The sequence below is a fragment of the Anolis sagrei genome, chromosome 4 (assembly GCF_037176765.1).
Source record: "Anolis sagrei isolate rAnoSag1 chromosome 4, rAnoSag1.mat, whole genome shotgun sequence".
Taxonomy (NCBI): Eukaryota; Metazoa; Chordata; class Lepidosauria; order Squamata; family Dactyloidae; genus Anolis; species Anolis sagrei.
The window spans coordinates 189,894,900-189,909,978 of NC_090024.1; the positions used below are offsets into that span (position 1 = coordinate 189,894,900).

Sequence of the window (15,079 nt, forward strand, 5' to 3'; positions counted from 1 at the left end):
GCCGAGGTTCGGCCAATGGGGAGCGAGGGCGCGGTGGCGTCATGCTCGGCGCGCGTGACGCGCCTCGAGCCGGGGCGGGGCCGGGCGGACTGCTGTCGGGCCAGCGGGGGGTTTTAATGGCAAAAGTTGTGCGCGGAGTGGGAGCGCGCGCCAGCAGGTGAGGTGGCGGCGGGGGCGCGCGCGGCGTTGCCAGGGGCAACCCCGCTTGGGGCGAGGGCTCTTTGGGGCGGCGGGTGGGGAGAAGGCCCAGCAGCGCCTCAGTTGCGACAGCCGAAGAAGGGCTGGAGCCCGGGAATCCCTGGCCTGAGGGGAAGAAAGGCCTTCCCTTAGGCCAGTGATCCCCGAATTCCAGCCCCCCAGGTGTTTTTTGGACCCCCAACTCCCAGAAGCCTCAGCTGCCTCAGCCAGTGAGCAGGGATTCTGGGAACTGGAGTCCAAAACACCTGGAAGAGAAGAGTGTCCCCTCAGGCAGCAGATCTGAGCTGACCTCAAAGGGCTATGCGCTAAGGGCGAATCTGTGAATACCTCAACTGCCAGGTCTCAATACTCAATACTCCGTTTGACAGAGGAAGCTGAAGACCTTGGGAATGGTGGGAGTTGAAGTCCAAAACAGCTAGAGGGCCCAACTTTGCCCATGCCCCTGCCCTGGCAGAGAAAGTGGTGCCAAACTGCAGTAATTCCACATTGCGGATGTACCCTAAAGCCCCTTCCACACAGCTGAATATAATCCCACATTATCTGCTTTGAACTGGAATATATGGGGAATCAGATAAGCCACTTCAAAGCAGATATTGAGGGATTTTCTGCCTTGATGTTCTGGGCTATATGGCTGTGTGGAAGGGCCCTTAGACAACATCGTCTGGGTTTGTAGTTCAGTAGAGAGCGGGGTCAGATCTTATTTCCTCCCAGCCTCAGGCAGCAAAATATTTGGGGCAGGCACTCCACTTCGAAGGTCAACTTGGCAAATGATAGTAGTTGCCTGCATGCTGCCCTTCCAGGTAAGGACCTTTTTTGGAGGATTTTAAGGAGAGGCTGCATGACCATCTGTCGAGGGTACTTCGATTGTGTATTCCTGCATACTAGGGATGTGGACTGGATGGCCATTGTAGTCACTTCCAACCAGGCATGTAGCGGGGGGGGGGGGGGGGGGCTTGGGGGGCTTGAGCCCCCCCCCCCCCAAATTCTCATGGTGGTTCGCAAAAAGGCCTTACTGGTGCATTATTTAAACTGTTTAATTAAACTGTTTAATTAAACTGTTTAATTAAACAATACATTAAATGTATTGTTTAATATGAACCAGCATGGTGTAGTGCTTTGAGTGTTGGACTGCAATTATGGGGACTGGGGTTCGAATCCCTGTTCGGCCATGAAACCCACTGGGTGACCTTGGGCAAGTCACACACACTCTGCTTCAGAGGAAGGCAAGGACAAACTCCTTCTGAACAAATCTTCCCAGGAACACTCTGTGATAGGTGCACCTTAGGGTTGTCATCAGCTGGGAAAGACTTGAAGGCACACAACTGTTTGATAAAAATCCCAAATGAACAAAATCACTTTTCAAAAGACGTTAATTTTAGTAAAGTTTGACAGATGTATCATGCACATGCAAAGTCATTCATCAGCAGTCATGGGGAAAAGTTGATGTGATGATTCACAAAAGTAAAATAGACAGAATTTGGTTTTTTAATCTCTTTGTTAATTCTCACTTGGTTTTTATTACTTTCATAGTTTACTCACTAAAACCAACCCCAAGCTCTGAACAGCAACAAAACTAAATACATTTATTTATTTATCACGTCAGAAGCGAACTAAATAGATAAGGAGTATTCTTATGGGCTTTATTCTCAATAGTTCTTTATTAATGCTTCGTAATATATTTTAAACTAAGTTTGGTTATTCTCCTTTTGATGTAACAATTTGGAAATTATTAAGAAAAGTGATCTAAAAAAAGAGAAACAAAATACTTTGAAATTAGATACTTTTTTGTATTAAAGTCGCCCATTTGGTCATGATTTAGATATAGACTATTTTAATCTGATGTGGCATTCTGGAATTGAGAATGTTGCTGCTTTTGGACTGGGAATTAAGTGGGAAAAGCAGGTGGCTTTTCCAATTATGTAAAATGCTTCTTTTTAGGAATTGGAATGCTTTGAATGGGGCATGGAGGCTATTTCTGTAATAGGACTCCAAGGGAGGTTTATAGTTCATTTTTGACAGAAGCAGTAGGCATCCATTACCAGGCATATTGTTATTCCCTGCTTCACTTTTTCCGATGTGATGGAAACACGAATATTCCTCTATTACCTTTCTGAAATCCACCATCACAGACAAGAGGGATTTTGTGTTCTAATTTGGGAAGAATTGCTGTGCTGTTAGAAAAATCAGGTTAGATTAGCCATTGTCTGAGGTTTTGTTCAATCATTAGTGAGTTCTTTGTCCTGCTGTGCTTTACTACTGCTTCATATATTATTGTAAAATAGAGAATGTGTTTAGAGCTGTTATTCATGACATATACATTTTGTTCCCATTGCACTTGTGCTTAAATAATTAAGATTGCAGTTAAATAATTAAGACTGCAATCCTATACAGATAGTAAATAAATAAAATTAATACATTTAAAATTCCTCTGGATCCATTAGGACTTAATTATCTTCTATGTAAACATTTTAGCATTGCACTGTGAATGGTATAGATATGAGAGATATATTTTAAAATATTTATATGTTGAAAATAAAATTGGTTCCAGAGCAGAAAATCTGTTCCCTGATAAAGTCCAATTTGTTCACCCCTCGTACATAGGTATCAGCCTTTCCTAATGCAGTCTTCTTTACCATGGCATATATGTTTACTGATATTGATGCACATCATTACGGTAAAGATTTCTAGAAGAATTGAAAGTTGCATCATTTCCTTGTTGAAATGATGCAAAAGTAGGAAATAATGCAAAAGAATAGGAAGAGTAGGAAGTAGGAAGTTAATAGTGTAGGGATGCTAGATTTGTCAACATACCATATATAATATATCAGTCAACTTCACGTATGTCAAGAGCAGTTTTGGGTTCAAAATTATGGATTTTGATATGATCCGTGGCAAACTCAAGTCATTCAACAGAGAGGGGAAAGCACCAATGCCAACTCAAGGGGCTAGCCTAAGCATTCAAAAAGGCAAGAAGCGGCACCATGGTGGAGAGAATAGAGGGGATGTGTTCTTCTTTTAGGACACTTCTCCTAGGACAGACTTACCTTTTGTTATTCTATTTATAAAGAAGAGGGTGGTTCATAAGGTACTGTACTCACATTGACAAAGGTTTTTATGGCTAATCTTTTAACTAAAATTTCTAGAAATATACATGAGTGGGTACATTTCTTTATGAGAAGATAATATTGTAATTGTGTATGTTTATATACACACTGATCAGGGTGAAGGGGACATTATGCAAGAACTAGTGAAGCCATAGGACAGCATTACTTAACACAGATAGTCCCCTAAAGTCATAATGGATCTTGAGATACACACACAACCTTAACTTTACCCTCTTTTGCTGATTATACTTAAACTACAGGTATTTGTTTCCTTCGGGCCTGTTCAAATCTAATTCATGGACATGTGCATGGCATAATTCCAGTAAACTGAAGTAGCCTCCAGTCATCAAAGGCTTTTAACTATACTATAGCTGCTAGAGTTACGCAAAAGTCTAGAGAAAAGGTCATCCACTCACTTACCATTACAGAATATACTCTAGTCTGCAACTGACTTTTAACAGGAATCAGTTGAGCAATAAAGGGGCACATCATTGTCTGTGTCTTGGGTCACAAGGGAATGAGTCAGGGACCAGAACCAAATAGTAGTTTAACCTCTTACTCATCCACATGAATGGCAGATTTACTGAACTTTCCCTTATTACATACTTTATCCATGTACTTCTGCTGGCTTTCTGCAGTCTGCATGGAACTGGTACAGAACAAGTAGGCAGGAAAATGGGGCAGTGCGTGGAAATAGACTTTTGAGATGTGCCCATCCCTTGTTTGAGGTAAGGTGCTTTATTGGCTCTGTGAATGTTTATGCTTTCCAAAGTTCCATTAAAGTCAAAACAATAAAAGGATAATTAGGAAGAAGAATCACTAACATCCATGCGCCTGTTTTCTTATGTGGGTCTTCCTTCTGTATGAGACACTTTTTGATTTGAAATTCTCATACTTTGAATAGGTGTTTCAATTCTGGTTTTTTTTCTGAAAAAAACTGGGATCGTGTGGGAAATGTTCAGAAGTTACATGGACTTGATTCCTGTACTGCTGTCGCAAGCATTACTTTGTGCCAATACACAGATATGTAGTAGTGTGAGAGGTTTTAATGTGTTTTTCAGCCCAAATTATTTCCTACTTGGTGAACTAGGCACAATCTTTTTGCCATGCATGTGTAGCTAGGTTCAGATATGCTACCCCATTGCTAATACAAGTTGAATCTCCCTTATTCAGATTTTAGAAAAGCTCACAAAACTGAAACTTTTTGCTTCAACTTGCCTTCTTCAGGAAAGGGGAATAGTCACATATCCAGCACCCACTGAGTTTTTCAAAGAGTCTCTGCTGAACCACTGTCAGAAATTTGACAGCCAAAAGAGAAGAGGGGAATATAGGGAAAGACTCCACTTACATGAGTCTGTATAAAAATGGAAATGTTTCAGGGCTTATCTATGCTTACCATTTAATGCAGCTCCAAACTGATTCAAAACTGTGGGGACCACAAAACACATGCTGCCAAAGCATGCTGTAACACAGATGAAAGCGTATACAGCACGTTTAAGAAAGTTGCAGGAAAGTCTGAATTATGCCCTTTAAGGTGCTGCAGCAGATCTCATAGTTTCCCAGGGAGAAATTGGTTCCACAGAATGTGGAGTGCATTGTAGACATCTGCACTTGCTAAGGTACTTTGTAGTATTTGGAATGGCTGGCTTGCAGTGACCTTCTGAGAGAGGTAATTGATTACCTCTACCGCTAACTATCACTTCCCATATTTTTTTCTACCCCCTATGCCTCTGGAGTGTTGGTATGCATCTCTACTGGAAATGGGTAAGAAACGCACAAAATGGGTTACAGCCAGATTCTGTAATCAGCTTCCTGATCTCAAACCAGATCTGGTTCTTCCAAGCTGCATTATAGTGTCAGTGTGGCTGTTCCTCCTGATGCTTCCATACTCCCATTTCACATGTAGAGTTTGTGTATGTGTTTTAATGGATAAAGGAGCCCCCGGTGGCGCAGTGGGTTAAACCCCTGTGCCAGCAGGACTGAAGACCGACAGGTTGCAGGTTCGAATACGGGGAGAGGTGGATGAGCTCCCTCTATCAGCTCCAGCTCCTCATTCGGGGACATGAGAGAAGCCTCCCACAAGGATGATAAAACATCAAATCATCCGAGTGTCCCCTGGGCAGCGTCCTTGCAGACGTTGTCTCTCACACCAGAAGCGACTTGCAGTTTCTCAGACTGCTCCTGACACGACCAAAAAAAAGGGATAAAGTGATTATAGTAGATCCTTCTGGTGTTGGTGGCTGTAACTACAGAGGAAAGGATAGATGTTCATTTTACTTTTTGTCTTTCAGTGTCCAGCTATGGTATTATGTCCCAGATTTTTGTGATGCTAGTAAGATTGAAATCTTCAGGATACAATAATTGAGACTACTGTGTTTATGTCCCATGTTGTTAAAAGTTTTCACATCTAATCAAATAAAAAATCAGCCTTTTCCAAGCTGTTTTTTTTATTAATCTTGTATCATATCTTTGATATAAAAATAGATTATTACTGCGGCTCTTATCCAATCAAAAGCTTTTCAATGGGTTGTTTGGTATTAAAGTATAGTGTAGGCTTATAAATAACTACTTGCTTGTCTGTGACAGATAATAGTTACTGCCAGTCTAGAGAAATTAGTGTAAATTTAATAAACGTTTTCTCTTTCACTTGACTGTTAATATACCACAGAAACTTCATACAAGGGATGGCAGAATTTTATTACAAATAAAAAGTTGGTGAATGTGGATGGATTAATTTGGTTGCAATCATGTATTGAATTATTTGGCTGTATGTCCATTGCACTCAGTGGAATTTGCTTCTAAATAGAAATGTGTAGGATTCCACAGTTAAAACATCAGCCCATACCCTCTTTTCTAAGTAAGCCTGACTTAGTTCATCTGAATTAGCTGAAAAAATTCTTAAGATCATCTAAGCACCATGATAAAAAAAAATTGTGAAAGACTCGAGCCTTCTCTTACTATAGAGAGAATTCAGCTATGTGGCCTAGAGGGGCATAGGTGAAGTAGAATTCTAACCCTACATACTTTTACTTGGAAATAAGCCCACTGAGTAGAATCTCCTTCCAGGGAAGTGTACTTGCATTTGAAGCCTTGGCTTTTTATTCCATGTTTTCCTCCCAGTGATGCTTTTGCATGGAATGAAAATATGTTTTGCTCTTTTGCAGTTCTCTTTCACCTGGGACTTCCATTATGCTGACATGGTAGCTACAAGGCGGCCCTTGCCAAAAGGTGAACAGGAACATCAGCTCCAAAAAGGTAATTACACCTTTTAAAAGGATTTTTTTTGCAATAAAATTAGAATTTCAGTTTGAAACTTATACATGTATTTGTATATGTACTGGATGGTTCTCAGTACAGTGCAGTACTACAAGCAGGATGATTGACATGCTGAGATCCTGTATTGGAAGATATATTGTAAAGTTTCACTTTCAGCTGAAATATGAGATGTCTCTCCTCCCTTCTCACCATGCAGGGGACTCAGGGCGGATTACAATGTACATATACATGGCAAACATTCAATGCCATAGACGCACAACATATATAGACAGACACTCAGAGGCTATTAACTTTCCAGTTTCTGGCCACTAGAGGAGCTGTTGCTTCCTCATTCTTTGCATACTTGCATACTTCCTGGAGATTTTTATGGCCTCGTAAATCAGTTTAGCCTCCCCACAAAGTGGTACCTAATTTTCCTACTTGACAGATGCAACTGTTTTTCGGGTTGCAAAGGTTGACAACAAGCTACACAATTTTGGTTGGGAGCTCACTCCGACCTGGGTTGGCTTCAAACTCACGACCTTTCGGTCAGTAAAGTAAAGACTTTTTGTATATATTTCAAATTTCAATATTAATGTCAAAAATACGTAGTTTGATTTTACATAGGATTTGTGCTACATTAGAACAGTAAAGACAAATATCACGTAAGTAAAATAAACATTAAATATTAAATAACCAGAAAAATAAAATAAGATGTAAACGCTATAGGATCCACTTCCCTCTTCTGACTCTTCTTGATCAGTTATTGGCCTGTGGAGGGTGGAGAGTGGCTGAAACCTATCTGGCAATTGACTACAGCAAGACACACAGCAACAGTATCATCCTTTCCTAGAAGGTCCTGGAAGATGCCTTCAGCATTGTACATATGATTACAGTCACAGAGACAGACACTTATAAGCCAAGTACTACTTTCCACAATTTGCTAAATGGCTGAGGGGTTGATGAACACGACATGAAATAGGCTGGCTGGTGGAGGGTTGGTCAATGTTCGAGGAAAGTAGAGAATTCCTTTCTCTACAATAACCAGAGCAACAAAAAAGCAGGCATATACCCACATATGTTACTAACAGGATGCCAGGACCGGGACTGTGGCACAGCTGGTTGCAGTTAGCTGCATTAAGATCACTACTAACAGGATGCCAGCCCCATTCTTTTAACATTTGTATGTGAGATACGTTTGCGCAGCTGAAATATGATGCATTGGAATCCTGTGAATCTACTTAACTTATCTCTGAAGTGTTAACTTTAAAATATAATGATATATCAGTGGGTGGATGTCAATGTACTGTTCCAGTGTGCATGTCAGAATACTACTGGATATCCTGCATGGGAATATGAGAAAAAGTGTTGAGTGATAAATTGTCACCAATTATTTTAAAGTTCTTCTTCTCTATGCATTATTTTGGTAAGATCTCTGTTTAAACATAAGAATCATTGGAAACCAAATTAGTTTCCTGTGACTGTGATTTCTGACAATACTTCATAGAATATTGAAGTAGTATTTCTGTTTTGCAAATCCTTTACACCAAGTACTGTGTAATGACACTTCAAACAAAACAATTTTGATGTAATTTGTAAATGTATTGTAACTTGTTCTTAGAAGACTTAACTGACTTGTACACTTTTGCTATCACTTTCTCCAGCACTTTGGCTGAAAGAAGTTCAAACTGCAAGATGTGTATTTCCTCGTTTTTAGAATCTGTCTTGTGGTATATACATCCCTTCTGCAAATGTTTAAAAAATGAACATTCAGTATTTCAATAGTTCTGTTTAAATATATATGACATTTCCACAATAGCAGTTAGACACTTCGGTAATGAAGTTAAGTAGTATCTTTGGAAGGAGCCAGCAACTGCGTTTTCCTGGAATTATGTTGCGTTATGATTTCCTATCCTTTATGTTGCTCTTGTTGTTTCCATGACGACTGAAGACTCACAGCATTAGATTGGTGTTGTCATTCTGTACCATAGGAAGAGTGGCTGGGCTAAAGCAGTACAGCTGAAACTTAAGGATAGCCCATTTAGCTTAGCAAAAATCCTGCCTTTAGCGTGCTGCTAAGATTCCTCACTGTCGACACATTATTTTTTGGTACAGTGGTTCAGTTGCATTAAACCTCCTTTTGGCATGATTTTGGGTTTGAATTACAGATTAGAATTCTGTGGGAGTTCTTTGGAATTAGGAGTAAGGAGTTCGTTTAATTGCAGCTATTTGCTGTCTAGTTGGCATGATATCATCATAAGGGAAAAAGTGTTAGTTTGCAATGTTTTCATTAGTGCATTCTGAATCACATTTGTATTTGTACATAAGAGCTTGTACTGAAACATCATGAGATTTAGGATTTCCTTAGTAACTTTGAGTGACAACTAAACATTACAAAATATTTTGCTTTCCGTTGCATTATTACAGATTGATTATCTCTTATCAGGAATTCTGAAACCTAAAATATCCACATATGTGGCTAAGACAGTGATATATTTGATTTGCAATGGTTTAATGTTAACTTTGTTTCATTGACAAAATTATTAAAAGTACAATGGAACCTCTACTTAAGAGCAACCCAATTTAAAATCATTTTGAGTTAAGCACTATTGCTTGGCCTGGGTTTCACTTTGACATAGAAGCAGCATTTTCAGTTAAGATCTAGAGAGAGAGAGTGAGAGTGAGTGAGTGAGTACAGGGCTTTAGGGCTTCAAGGGAGCCGCCTCTGTGCCCCATGTCTCATGCTCTTGTTTGCTTAGGAAAATCACTGTCTGCTTTGAGGAAGTTTGGGTTAGTTCATTTGTTCTCAACCTGTGGTGTTTTGGCCTACAACTCCCAGAAATCCCAGCCAGTTCACCTGCTGTTAGGATTTCTGGGAGTTGGCTAAAACATCTGGGGACCCACAGGTTGAGAACCAGTGGGCTAGTTGATTTTGTGTGGCTTTTATTCCTAGTGTGTTTGGCTTCATGAAGAGAGGGAGGGAGGCTGGGATGACTACAGTATGAAGAAAATGATACTTCTGCCTCTTCACTTTGTGTTTTGTTTTTCCTTGTCATAACTTTGTACTTTTACCATTGTGCCACAACTTTGTGCTTTTACCATTTTAAAGTTTATTTTTCTTTTTTATTGTGCCATGTAAATGTGTGGGTTTTACCTTGCTTTTATACTGACCAACACACATTTTGTTTCCTCAAATGTGCTTTCTTGCCACAACGCTGTGCTTCTAATATTTTAAAGTTGACCTTTTTATTATTCCATGTGAATGTGCATTTATACATTATTTGTTGTTTATAAAGTAAATTTTATTATTTAGAAATACATAACAAAAATTGGGGAAGGGAGTTTTGGGGTCCCGGAATAGATTAATAGCATTTCAATGCATTTAATGGGAAAATTCTCTTTGAGATAAGAGCATTTTGAGTTAAGAGTTGTTTAACAAATGAATGTCATGTTTAGACCTGAGTCCCATCTCCAAGATATCTTCTGATATACATAAAGGCAAATTGGGGTATTCCAAAATCTGGAAAAGTCCAAAATCCCAATCCTGATTAGTTTACTTAAGGATTGCCTGAAATCAGAGATTACTTGAAGGGTATGCAAGAACAGCAACAATGTGAAAGCAGAAAGTTCCATAATCCATGTGTCAGATTTCAAAGCTTTCTTCTTATGGTACTTAGAATCTTTTGTATGTATTAGTCTTAACTATTGTTAATGAAACAGTTTGGAATATCATTATTATTAGTGTCCTTCTGACAGTTTGTGTGATTATTTAGCCATGGGAAAACAAAGCAAAATAATATTTCCTTACAGAGAGAAAATGAGTAAGTCAAGGAGAAAGCCATGTTAGACTGACACAGGAAATGCAGCTAGTCCCAGAGTGGCCAGGGGCAAATTATAGACATTGCATGTGAGTGAGTGTAATACAATTCTAACAAGTTTTTTTTGGAAGGACTTTTTAAATACACTGAAGTCTCTTGAGATAATTCGACTGGAAGAATGGAAAGATAAATAGAGGGCTGTACTCTTTCCCTATCAGCTGATCTTATTCTTATAGAAAAGATCTGTGTTGAGCATTGTGAATCGGTCACTCAGATTATTTGATTGTATCTTTCAATATTTCTTATTTGAAAACAACTGTTACATGTAAAAGGGGATAGTTTAAATAATACTAACAAAATGTACAGTTAGTTAAAGTACCTTCCAGAACACAGTAGTTTTTGTTTTTTTTCTAAAATACTAATAATCATAATATTTGGCTTAGCTGCCAGAGTCAACTATATATTACACAAAAAAGTATGATTGGTAATTTCCCCCAACATTTCATTTTTCATAAATGCAGCTCTGCAGTGATGTAATGGGAGATATCCTAAAGCTTTACAATCAGAATGTAGTGAAGCCTGCTGTAGCTCTGCAAAAAGAAAATAGCAGTGGCTTTGATTAGGGGAAATGCCATGGAAAGAGGGGAGAGTTAATACTTTCCCCCAAATGTCACTATATCTCCTACACCCCTATAGTGGTTGCATTTTATTTCCAGAGTAATATGTAAAGTGACAGGTCAAGGATGAGCCCTGTCTACATCTGCATGCAGCTTCCAAGGTATGCTTGTGCACTATGTAGTATATTTCACAATTTGTAGTAAACAATTTGTAGTAAAGTATTCTCTAGCAGCAGCAGTCAGGGAAATGACTGCATTTTCCCTATCCAGCAGGGCACTAACCTTTTCTTCATCCCCGAGTCTTAGAGTACAACCTTGTGAAGGAAATCCTTAACTCTTAATAAGTAAATTTATCAGATTTGGCCAAAATGACAAAGCTGTCTTTGACTTACATATTCTGTCTTCTGCAACAACCAGATACAAGATGGCTAGACTGTGCTAGTCCAGGTTTCTCTTTCCCAGGACTTGTTACAGATTTGAGGGCAGGCCCGTAGCCAGGATTTCGATTCGGGGAGAGGGAGTGTGTGTGAGTTTTTTTTCAGGGGGGGGGGGGCTGAATGTGTGTGAAAGAGGGTCTACCCTAGCAAACCTTTAGTATTGTTACCCCAATACCCCCATGCATATGGGATATATTGGGTATGGTGATCAGATCATGATATGAATAAACATAACAGTTTAAATAATGCACCAATAAGGCCTTTTCACAGATCACCATGAGAATTTTTGGGGGGGGGGGGGCTGAAGCCCCTCAAGCCCCCCCCCCCTCCCCGGCTACATGCCTGTTTGAGGGAAAACTGATTATAATGTCCTCTGTAACATAGCTCTCTTGTGTCATAGGCTGGAGCCGCATCTACCTGTCCTTTCAGTTTCTCAAAATAATCCTAGAATGATGCTTACGTGACCTTGCGTTGGCTACTAGATCCTTGGGTAACTTTAAGTGCGGCTTCCAACTCTGCTTCTTCCAACTTTCCCAGTCTGGTGGGTAAAGGGGAACTTGTAAGCACTTAGGAGTGCACCTGCTTTATCCAGTTCCTATTTGTGAAGCCTCAGTTAGACCTGACTTATCATGTTACAGTTGTCTGTGTGTAACATGAGCAAGTACACAACCCATTTTGTTCCCCTCCTAAGGGAAGCCGCATTTCTGTTTTTCTGACATGGGAACAGAAGGCAGAAGAGGGTCAAATGATTTGCCAACAAGGGGCTTGATGCAAAATTCTTTAATAATTAAATCGTGAAGTCTTCATGTAGGAAATGTTATAGAATCTTCTTCATGTTTACAAAAAACCTACAGTAAAAAATCTAAATGAATTAATTAGATTTAAACTTTTTTATTTTCTGGAGCATTAGTAAATAAAAATGTATTTAATCCTCTAGAACACTTTTCTGTTGTGGAATCTTGGTCTCTACGGGTCTGGAAGTTTTCTAGCAAAGTGTGTGTAGATGAAGAATTCTGTGCAATGCAGTTGAACTTGTATTTGAGGTTGATTTTAAAAATCACCCCCTGTTACTTCTGGTTTTATAAGTTGGCTCTCCATATTCACTGATATTGCCTCTATAGATTCCACCAACCACAGTTCTTAAAAATATCCCAAAAATATACCCTTGATTTTGCCAACACTTCTTTGAGTTGTTTCTCATTTTATATAAGGGATATAATTTTAGTATGGCATTGTTAATAATGGGATTTGAGCATCTGCAGGTTTTAGTATCCATCGGGGATATTGGAATCAAACTCCCACAAATACAGAGAGGTTTACAAATCGATCCAAAAGAGAGAAGAATCTTTCTGCATTGCTGAGATTATGTGTAGATTGCATTGTGCAGTGGCGTCATCATTTATATTGCAGAAGAGTCATTTGAGCCACTTCTGTGATTTTTATTTCACAAGCTCTCTTCAGGAAGTGTGTAAGCCTAAACAAAGAAAGCTGGAGGTATGGAGCAAAACAAGTATGGTATATAATCTCTGAATCACCCTGAGAAGTCATCTTCCTTCACTGCAAGGAAGTAGGCCTCTGCACCCAGTGATCACATGTGCCTGAATAATTGACCCTGACACCATTTTTGGGTTTGGGGCGATGTTCTGCTCCCTCCTGCTGAAACAGCATTTCATGTACAGCCCTGTTCTCAAACCGTACTGGGGAAGAGTAAATGATCTGAGTGCAGTTGTGAACCAGTGGCTGTACTATTTTCTTTCCCAGCTATTCCGTGAACATTCAGAGCAGATGGTACTTTCAGAGAAGAAACAGTGTGGTAGTATGCAAAATCACATGCTCTTTTCCAGTGATACAGGCCTTCTGTTGAATCCTCCTAGAGAGCGAGTTGCTTTTCTGTGTGTGCTTTTTGTTATTATACTGTGAAAAGGGGACGGACAAATGGATATCTAGGATGCTGTCCTACATGGTGAAATTATTGCTTAATTACTTTAATGTCTAAGGGCATTAGTTTGATCACCGATTAATTTCCCATGTGTAATGATATTTTATTTTTCATGGTTTAAAGATTTTGTTCAGACAATATGAGATATACTCGAGAAGAATATTTAGTGTTCTGGACTTTTATTGATGGATTTATGAATTGCTAAATAATGTGTGAGAACAATTAGAGCTTTTTTATTTCTTTTTAAATTTCTTAAGGATGTCTATAAATCTTTTGACTTTGAAAGGTGATGGTGTTGCCTGTTTGGAGACAGACAGAAAGTTTGTAGATATTTTGAATTGGATACAGAGGGTAGGAAAGGTTGGAACACTTATCCAGCAACTGCATTCCAAGTATGCTTAAATTTTAGTGAATTTAAGCATATTTGGGATGCAGTTGCTGTGTTGTAAACTTGATACGCTATTTGGTAGTGTGCTGTTTGTAGAAATCTGCTTCCAGGGTGTTTCACTACTGCATTTGTATTTAAAAGAAAAATCAGCAGAAGATACGCTCAATCTCATTCTCTCTCATCTGAAGGAAACAAAACTTCCTTATGAAAGAAATGAGTGTGCAACACTTAACCACGATTTCCTGGCAAATTACATTTAAGTACTGGATAATTTGTTCTTAGAAATAAAGATCTTGCACACCTCCTTTTAATATTACTTGACCACTACCAGTAGTGACGTGTGATTCATGGTGTGAGAAAAATTGCATAATTTTGAATGCAGTAATATACTGGAAGTACATCATGTTCATTTCTAAACTCAGTGTTATTTGAAACAAACTCTGTAGGAAATCATTCTTCCCTCAGTGCATAGGCCAAACACACTTGAGCTGTCATAGTGAAAATGCTGATGGAATCTCAGTTATGACAAATGGAGGCATTGCCATTCCTGTAGATGTATAACTTGCATGCCACAGTTATTCAGGTCTGTAGGATACAAATGCTAGGCATAATTGAAAATGGAGTATAGTAGACTCCCAGTTAACTGGCACCCATGTAGATTGCTAGATGCCAGATAAATATAGTTTATGCTATTGTCCGTTGCACAAGCAATTTGATACCATGGTATTTTGACCCCATTTCATTTAATGTGAAATGCTTCAAATAATTTTAATGCTCTTTTCTTCAAATGTGTTGTAAGCATACTCTAGTTCTTAATGGATCTTAATAGGCATAGTATCTGGTAGTCTAAACATTGCAGGAGTGCTCCAGAGTTTTTGTTGTTGTTTTCGGGGGTTTTTGCACATTGCAAATGTGTTAGGTACCAGGCAGGAAGTTGTTGTTTATATGATTGATAAATGTGGTGGGAAAATGTAACTGTGTAAATACAATTATCCTTGATCCATGCTGAGCAGTTCGAAGCCCATCTGTGGAGGAGGCATATGGTTTGCTAAATATTTATCAGCAATCTTGGGTGAGTGCAGACTAAAAATGTTTCCTGTCCAAAGCTGAATCATTGGGCTAGCAGGCATTTTCTTTCTCCATCTTGAGAGCCATCAGAGGAAGGGGCCGAAAGAGAAAAGAATAGGCTAACTTTGGCTTGAAAGTTTTGGAGAAACAGCTTGTAAAGTGCATGGCACTTCAAAGTTGAATTCAGAGCATAAAGCATTGGCTGCTTGGACAAAAGTAAGTTTGTTCAGATGGCATATTTATTTCCTGCAGTAA

General features: G+C 39.2%; 1 protein-coding gene across 6 annotated transcripts in view; it reads left to right on the forward strand.

Moving 5' to 3' along the window:
- Positions 1-59: 59 nt before the first annotated feature.
- PPARD (peroxisome proliferator activated receptor delta) overlaps positions 60-15,079 on the forward strand; it is a 43,658-nt gene continuing 28,638 nt past the window's right edge. For 3 of the 6 annotated variants that reach the window (XM_067468001.1, XM_060773088.2, XM_060773086.2), the window contains exons 1-2: positions 60-157; positions 6,467-6,557. The gene's annotated coding sequence lies outside the window, so the exon portion shown is untranslated. Of the gene's footprint in view, positions 158-218; positions 999-3,304; positions 4,031-6,466; positions 6,558-12,231; positions 15,041-15,079 lie in introns of those variants that run through there. The other 3 variants (XM_060773087.2, XM_067467999.1, XM_067468000.1) reach the window with 3 other exon arrangements.